We start from the raw sequence: 10,021 nt of genomic DNA on the forward strand, positions 1-10,021 counted from the left end.
AGTATTGGTCTACTTCAAAAATCCAAAGACCCGTTTGAAGGTTATCAGTCAAAATGACAACATTTGAAGCAAACCCTAGGACTCTTTAAGGAAGAGGGGCACTGTTCGAAACATCCAAGACCAGTCATTGGTTTCTGTATGAGCAAGAGGGAATTGCCATAGGTTGCCCTTCGAAGCCAAAAGAGATCAGTTTAAAATTGATTGGCTATATCAACCATGACCATATATTGGTTACAGTTAGTGTTGAAAAAGTAAAAGTCATTGAAATCGAAGTACTAAAATAATATCTGCCAGAATTGTCAATTTTACTCCATGAATTGGAAAAAGACATGATTGGTTCTTTTAGTACTTCATTAAACAGTTGATTCGAAGGATGAGATTGTTCAATTCGAAGTTATGAGTTAGCTTTTAGAGATGAAAGGAAACAGAGTCAAACAGTGTTAAGTACAGAAAGACTTTGTTTATATTAAAGCCAAGATGATTACATTAAGTAACTCTATCTGGGTACAAATTCAAGCTCATAAAAATAAGGAATAGAATAAATAACAAGGTCATGAAATTTTGTCCAGCAATGGTCAATAAATTTCTGTTCTTTCTTTATTATTTCTTCTATCTCTTCTAAAGTTGATTGCATAAGCTGATGAGCTCTCACTTCATAATAGAGTTCTTCAGCCTTTGCTTCGAAAGCCTCTTCCCTCGATTTTTGTTCCAATTCATCTATAACCAAATCATCCCAGTGCGCAGAATCTTTATTCCTGAAGTCATCGAACTCTTCGATAAAATTCTCTGCTTCATATTGGGCATGAATTCGAAGAGATAAAAGTTGATCCAGATTTTGGATGGTGATCTTAGAATTTCGATGCCAGTAGAGGAGCACTGCGAGTTGGTCCAAAAACAAATGAAGCTCTGCCTGGGCAATAGGGTTGAGAACATGACCTCTAGTCAAGATATCACAAGCCCATTGAAAGTTCTTAAGAGGAATGTCGTCCTCAAGAACATTGAAGGGCAGATGGGAGAAAGCCGCGAGCAAAAGTTGAGCTTGCTTTCGCTCGGCTGGAGAAGGGGGTGACGGAGGTTGGTAAGGTGGAAAGACTTTGTCCATTGGAAGGGCAAGTCTTAGTTTCTCTGTCCAGGAAAGGATGGGAGAAGGAGAAGGAGAAGATGGTTCTGCTTCAGAAGACAAAGGGGAAGGAGCAGGTGTTTCTATCTCAGAAGATGCAGATGCAGAAGAAGGTGTGGATGCTTCTATTATGGGAGATGGCACGGGAGCAGAAGGAACAAAGACATTAATGTAGTCAAGCCAATCAGAAGAACAAATCTTCGCCTTTTTGGCTAAAAATGAAGGGGTGTACCCTTGTGCTTCTTCTGGACACTGGGCAGGGTGCATTATCTTCGTAGGCATGGAAGAAGTATACCAAGCCACAAGCAGATTCTCCTCCAAGCTACGTCGAAGGTCAATGGGCACGTAAGGGTAGACCACTGAGCTTCGAGCATAGGAGGGAAACTCCAAGGGGTCAGTAAACTCAACAAAATGGTGATTGATTCGCTCCCTTAAATCATAAGTCTCAGGAGTTGACCAGCTTGTCCAGCCAGAAGCCCCAGAGGATGAAGAGGTCACCGTTTCATCCCATGCAGAGGTCTGTGAAGAAGAGTTTCCTAGATCCATATTTGCAACTTGTCGAAGCAAAGGCTCGAGGGTAGTTCGGTCAGAATACAAAGGGAGCTTAGGGGAAGAACTCTTTGTATCTGTAAGTTTGTAAACCAAGGGATTAAAGGCAATGTGTTCATAGTCCAAAGGTTTATAATCTGTAAAAAGCCTCCATTACCTGAATATAGAAGGGCGGGTAAAGGTGGCTAATGAATGCGTGGAGGTTCTTTCGAGGGGGAACAACATCACTCAAAGGCTCTTCATATGCTTGATCAATAGAAAGGGAAGTTGATGTAGCCATAGCCTATTCTAATACTTAGGTATTGGGATGTTCGACGAGTTAATGCAGATGATCTCCAAATGGATGACGGTTGTGTTTCCAGAATATGGACTCCATACACGTTCTAGAAGCGCGGGAAAATTGCAATCCACTAATATCGCCAAGTATTGGGTATATTAGTGCGGGGGGTAATGTTGGCTACATATTTTGTAAAAGCCAGTTACAGTTCGACACGTGGCAGAGTAAGGGTAATAAAGGAAGGTTATTCGAGCCTTTAATCCTGATCGTACACGTGGCAATAAATATTGGTCCTCACATGATCTGAGTAACACTAGATCAATAACGGGATGCAAGATGACGTGTCTTCAACGGTTACTCATATTCGAATTCAAGTACAAGAGAGAAGCTCAACTGCCAGTAATGGTGTAATGGAGCTACTTGTAAGGAAGCATGATCAGCGATCATGGAGGAGCAGTTCGACGGTTCGAAGTGCAGTTCGAAGGTCATCACTGACGAGTATAAATAGCAGGGCAACCCCCAGAAAAAGTTGACGGACTCAGATCATACAAATCAGTCATTTACTTCATATATTTTCTTTTCCAGTCTTTTACATTTCCAGTCTTTAAATACCTGTTCTTTAAATACCTGCACTTTAAATACCTGCACTGCACTTCGATTCATAGGAGTAGCTTCAAGTAGATTCAAGTAGATTGCTGTTGTAAACCTCTCCGAGGCTGAGTTCGGACCATTGTAAGTGTTCATTTTTATGAAATACTTCAAATGTTCTTCATATCACTGTTATTTCTCTTAATTTCTCCTAAGTCAAGCCACCAGTAAAAGTCCTCTTCATTGAGGCTGAAAAGAACTAAAACACAATCGTCTGATAATTGGTTGGCAATCACAATTTATGTAAGGACTGATTGATCCTTGCTGGCACGCTCACATTCACAAAAATACCCTTCGAAAAGCCAAAAAGCCAACAACTATCCAAATACATATCCGTATTTCATTCGTGCTAACACAACAGGATTCGTTTTATCTGTGAGTACAATCTTATTGCTCATAACTGGATGGCCGTTCAAGAAAAAGTTTTTCATGTGGCTTCTGGTCATGATCATGTGGGTGACAATTACATCAATTGCTTTTACTTATGCATTTTCGATCGTAGTTGTCACACCAAAAAAGGAAAGGGAACCGCTTACTCATACAATTATAGTTGGAGCCATAGTGTGGTGCTGTGTGATGGCGAGTCTCATGATAGTTCACACGATTCGCGTGATAAATTGGTGGTTGAAGACCAACAAAGGAATAGATGTTTGGCCAGAGATTAAACAGTTCTTCAAATCCAACACAAGTAAACAAGATAGAAATTCAAGGAGTACCTGTTAGGTGTTGGTCTGAGGTGGAGTTGTGAGCAGAGGTGATCTATTGAGGATGGCTGTTGCCTCTGCTATTTGCTGTTGGTCTGTTTGGGCAGAGATCCGTTTGAGGGTGGCTGCTGCTGCTGCTGATGTTTGATGCTGGTCTGTTTGCTGCTGTTTGCTCGCGTTTGTCTGTTTGGGCAGAGATCTGTGGAGGGGAGAAAATTTTTTCTCTGTAATTTTCTTTTTTTCTGTTTCTGTTGTTTTTGGTTTTTTAAGCTATTATTTGGGTGTGGTTCGTTTCTGTGTTTGTGGTTGGTTACTCACCAACTATTGATGGTGTGCTAATATATGATTGGGCGAATTTATCGATGCCAACTTAGTTGGGATTTATTTGTTTTGTTATGATACTTTTTTCACTCATTCCTTTTCTTTAGTGATATAATATTCTCTTGGTTTATCAATAATGTTTCCTTCTTTTTTGATTATCACAAAATAAATAAATAAATAAATAAAATAATTAAAAAAAATGGTGATGTTCATCAAATTTAGCTAAGTGGACAAGGCCTACAACAATCAAGAACAGATAGAAATTCAGGTAATGGTGAAGTTCTTCAAATCCAACTCAAGTAGACAAGGCATGCAACAATGAGGAGTAGATATAAATTCATTTAATGGTAACCATTCCACCGTTTGAGCTTTATGTTTAATGCGTGGGTTTCTATTTTTAGAAATTTACAATGTGCACCCTTTAAAATAGTGTAAAAAGTTGTGATTTTTTATAATAAATGTTATGATTATTTGTAATGTGTGTTATGACATTTTGTTGTAAAGTTATGAATGAATAACGAATTTATGATGTGCATCCTAAAATTATGGATGATAATATTGTGATACTTTATGATTTTTGTTATGACACTTTAGAGTTTTGTTAAGACATTTTTCAATAACAAAAAAAGTTATAAAAACATATTATATGTACCATTTTGAGAGTGCATATTGTAGCATCCCCATAAATCACTATCAAATACAAAGAATTGAATATAGACCAAAGAAAGAAAGAAAGAAATAGAGCATAGGGCGATAAAAAAATTAACTGAAAATTTAATTATGAGAGTTCTATCTTTTAAAATATTAAATTATGCAACAAATATGAGGATAGTGTATGAGATATGTTGGAATAACATGAAAGATGGGTGTTTTGGGAAGTGCCTTTTGTTTTGTTTTGTTTTGTTTTGTTTTGTTTTTAGTAAATTTTTTTTAAAATTTGTTAAAAAGTTTTAAATTTCCAAATTCAGAACAATAAGACGAACCAGAAAATTATAATTTTTTTTAAAAAAATTCAAAAATAATTTAAAAAAGACAAAAAATAAGTCAAAATAAATTATCTTTTTTGGCTTATATTTGTTTTTAATGAATTTTTTTTACAAATTTTCAAAAGAAATATACTTTTTAGATTTGTCTAGAAAAGACAGACCAAAAAAGTAAAAACTTTTGACATAATTTTGAAAAGGAAAAACTAAAGACAAAAAGAATTCAAAAACAGAGGTGGTTTTTTTTTTTTTTTTTTTTTTTTTTTTTTTTTTTTCACTGCCAAAATGGTATTTAGAATAACATTAAACATGTCCACAAAATTATTGGAATTAGAACCAGACATCACATTACACTTTCTAAAAAAAAAATAAAAATTATTTATGGGAATCACATTACACTTTTTACCTAAAAAGATGGATATAAAATATTCACTCATCACATATAGATGACATAAATAAATAAAAAATCATTAAAATAAAACCAAATATAAAATAAATTTTAAATAAAAAAAAAAGTGTCCCATGAAAACATAATTCCATTGAGATACACCTTAGGAAAACTTGCTAATTATGGGTCATTTTGTGAAAGAAAACTTGCCCAATTAGGGGTTTTGAAGGAGGGGTTGCAGTGGAGGAGGGCTAGCCACCAGCAGTGGTGGCCACCAGAATTGTAGAGGTGTAGAGAAGAGAGAGATGGTGAGTTTGGATACGACACACTACAACAAAAGTTACTATTTATGGCTTTGCGTTTATGGCATGCATCAAATGCATGTCGTAATTAGTGTATTCTATGGCATTTATTTTTGACAAGTCATTAATGCTTTGTAAAGAACGACATATATATTATGTATGTCGTTGATTCATATATTTATGACATACAAAAATATGCTGTGAAAAACATATACTATCACGGTTTGCAAAAATATGCTGTGAAATATTTATGCATTGTACGTTATAATGTATCATAACTTTATACGACGTGCATTAATATGCTGTGAAAACTCCTACTATAAAAACTTTTTTAAAAATATTATTTTCACTCTCAAAAAGTCATAATCTTATAAATAAATATTTTTTTTACCAAATTATATTTTAATTATAAATAATAATAAAAAAAATTCTATATGTCCTTAGATATTTATAAATTTCTAGTAAATATGACAATTTACCCTTGTAGAAATTGTTGAAATCTATCTCACCAATTTTGCGATAATGTGTACGAGCACTTGGTCATGAAAGAAATGGATCCTAAATATACTTCTTGGTTCTTGCACGGGGAACAACTAAGTGCATCGTCCCGTCAGGAAGATGTTGAAATTTCAGATACATATAAGATGTTCAGAGACGTGCATGTAAAAGATGATGATTTTGCAGGGTCTACAAGTGAAAGTAGAGAGAGAGAGAACTAACAAAATCATTTGAAGATGTTGAAACTCCTATATATCCAGGGTGTACAAAGTACACTAAATTCTCAGCAATTGTTGCTTTTATACAAGCATAAAGCTGCACATAATCATTCTGATGAAAGCTTTATACAAGCATGTTTGTCTTTGAGTGTAGGGTACCAATCCCCCCAAAAAAAGCTCTCATCTACTCCAATCTACTCCTCCTGACAACCTTCAAACTTCGGTGAGTGAAAATAGTGTTTTCAGAACATTTTTATCTACTCCTTGTGTCTTTAATTGTTGGAATTCTGTGGTAGCTATATGCTTAGTGAAGTGTTTTCATAGTTTTTTTTAGGTGAATGAAGTTGGTTATGTTACTGAAAACATTGAAGCTATGAAAATATCCAAATGTCCTGGTTCTTCAATTGCAAACCTTCCAACTGGTTTAGATATGGTAAGTTATACTCTTTTTAGAAGTCTCAATTGTTATGATATGGCAATTAGTTATACATTATTGGCATCTTTGAGAACCAATTAATGAGATTTTAGAGATTGTTTTGGGCCGTTATTAGTTATGCATTGATTGATTTGGACAAACTTTGTATTAATGGTGAGGAACATAAATTTTAACCATTGCTTCCACTGCAAAAGTTAAGGTGAAAAAAGGTTGTAGATGTAACGCCCTCAAAAATAAACCCATCATAGCATACATCCACGATAAGTAAAAGAGTTCTCATATTATAACCATCAGAGTATTCTTACAAAATGTATTACATGTTGACAACAAAAGTAAATGCCCTATAAGCTTACAACTTTCCAAGTCAACACTTGGTTACAAAAGGAGAGTACTAACTCTACACAAAAGAAGCCCTTGGCTTGATATACATGTAATACAAAAATGTAATCACAAAAGATGTCCCAGCCACTAAGCCTCTCAAGTTACGTCCTTGGAGGTGGCATGTTACCTGTACCTGAAAATGATGTCCCATATAGGGTGAGCCAACGCCCAGTAGAAATATGCTAAACATAATATGAGCCATAACTAAAGCATTAGCACTTGATAAATGTTCAACTTAACAAAACTCAACTTATAAACATGGCTCAGAACCTAGCCAAATAACTGAAATGAGGCTACATCTCATGCCAACAATACTACAACTTGCCATTTTACGAAAATTGCATCCGCGGGATTCGGCACCCATGTATTTTCATTCTCTTATGGCCATTTTACAGATATTTCATCCGTGGGACTCGGCACCCATGTATTGATATATTCGGATTGCCATTTTACGGAAATTGCGTCCGCGGGATTCGGCACCCATGTATAATTACATTCAAATGGCCATTTTACGGAAATTTCATCTGCGGGATTCGGCACCCATGTATTCAAATACACAACTTGATTAGTTTCAATTCACCTAATCATCATGCAATGTCTACAACAATCAAGACTATACTCCACCAATAGCCCAAAGCAGTTATTTCTAAACCGATAATAAATGCCTCAACAGATATATAATTGACATTTTCAAAAGTGAGCGATTTATAAATCCAACTCCACCGTTCTATCTCTTAATGATCAAATTTCATTATACCCAACTCAATTTTATAACAAATGTCATTAATTACACTAATGACCCAAATATACCCAAATATGGCATTTTTCCTTTTAAACTCAATGTTGACTCAAAGGTCCAAACATTACCAACAACATCAATAATCTCTATATATGAGTCAAAAAGACAAAACCCCTCTTTTTCAATATAATACATTACAAACCCAAACTTCCCAAACCAAACCATTTATGCAAAAGCTCTACATTTAGGTTAAAGATCATAGAGATGAGTAGGAATCCCTACCTCAAGAAACGAAACCCAAAAGAAATGATAAAGAACTCGAAAATGCTCCAAATCCCAAGATTCTCGAATCAAAATGTAGCCATCAACGATCAACACACTTTTTACAAAGGCCCAAGGGTAGAAAATCACTCCTACTAGATCAATCCTAAGAGAGAAGGAAGAAAGTAGTGAGAGATGTTCTCAAAAATGGCTTTTCAGAAAAGTAAGAGAGAGAGAGGAAGTTGAAAAGTGATCTAAAAAGACCCAGCTGATATCTGATATACGTATGATCCGCTCGAGCGGAGAATAGGACGCTCGAGAGCGGGTCCAATTTTTGTGCTTGACGCTCGAGCGTCAAGCACAAAAATTGGACCCGCTCAAGCGCCAACACACAGGAATAAAATACATCCGCTCGAGCGCGAAAACCAGTCCGCTCGAGCGTAGATTCTCCTCTCCCAGTATTTTCACAGAAACTGAACACTCCGCTCGAGCGCAAAAAGCCCGCTCGAGCGCTACCCGCTCGAGCGTGAAAAACACGTCTGCAGAAGTATTGCAGAGGCACAGATACTGGAAGTGTGTAAATTCCGCTCGAGCGCAAAGGAACCCGCTCGAGCGGACCAACAACAAAAACAAACTATGCTCGAGCGCAAAAGGACCCGCTCGAGCGGACCACCAAAATTCTGGTCAACAAGGAATGAGTCCAAGGCTCAACCAACCTGTTCGAAACATGCCCAATACAACCTAAAACTCAAACACAAGGAATTAAAGGATAACAACAAGATATACAACCACCAACTCCACGGAACCTAAGTTCGGAATACAACAATCAAAGGAAGAGAAACCGGGATCACTATAACCTCCCCCCCTTAAAGAATTTCATCCCCGAAATTAAGTACAAGTTTTTCAAAAGCATGTTTTCTCAATTACCAACATTATTACAATGTAAAATTCAACAACTTGACCCATTACCGGTCATCCCATCTCTATTCAAGAGGCAAACTTCCAACATAATCTCCAACATGCATTATCAACATGCATCACAAAACAAATTCAATGCCAAAATTATATTTTCTACAACAGAGTTAACATATGCAATGTTAAAATAAAGGGCAAATTACATATACACCCCTCCAGGTTTGACAAAATTACAGATACCCCCCTGAGGTTTGAGAAATTACGAATTCCCCCTGAATGCTATATTTGCATAAGAAATTAGGGGGTAATTTGTTATGAAATATAAACCTCAGGGGGTAAATTGTTATGAAAATACAAACCTCAGGGGGCGGGATGTAATTTCCGAAACCTCAAGGGGGTATCTGTAATTTAACCAAACCTGGAGGGGTGTATATGTAATTTGCCCTAAAATAAACTCCCATTACAATGCAAGTTCCACAATATTTCCATAAATCAAAACATTCACAATGTTTTACAACTTAAGACATATTTAATGCTCTTAAAGTTCATTAATATTACAAAATCCCAATACATGGTTAAACATTTACAAACAAGTCCAGATATTTCTCACGGACATCCGCCTCACGTTTCCAAGTGGCTTCCTCCACTCCGTGATGTTTTAACAAAACCTTTACCAAGGGAATGGTCTTGCCTCGCAAGACTTGATCTCGCCTATCCAAGACCCGTACCGGTCTCTCCTCATACGAGGCATTCTCATCTACCTCTAAGTCAGTCCAATCCAACACGTGCGATGGATCCGGCTTGTACTTTCGAAGCATACTAACATGAAATACGTTATGCACTCCGAACAACTGCGGCAGGAAAGCTAAACAGTAAGCAACCTCCCCAATTCTCTCAAGGATCTCAAAGGGACCGATAAATCAAGGGGACAACTTCCCACTCTTCCCAAACCTTATCAAACCCCACCTAGGTGATATTTTCAAGAAAACATGATCACCCGTCTCAAATGCCAAAGGCCTCCTCCTACGGTCGGCATAACTCTTTTGGCGACTCTAGGCTGTAACAAGCCTCTTACGGATAAGCTCAACTTTCTCCGTCATTTCCCTCACCAACTCCGGGCCCAACAAAGGTGCATCACCCACCTCGGCCCAACAAACCGAAGACCTACACGGTCGGCCATACAAGGCCTCGAATGGCGCCATACCGATACTAGACTGAAAGCTGTTGTTGTAGGCAAATTCCACCAAGGGCAAGTGCCTCTCCCACGTCCCACTAAAGTCA

This window comes from Camellia sinensis, chromosome 5 (genome assembly GCF_055761805.1).
Source record: "Camellia sinensis isolate YWXY chromosome 5, ASM5576180v1, whole genome shotgun sequence".
Taxonomy (NCBI): domain Eukaryota; kingdom Viridiplantae; phylum Streptophyta; class Magnoliopsida; order Ericales; family Theaceae; genus Camellia; species Camellia sinensis.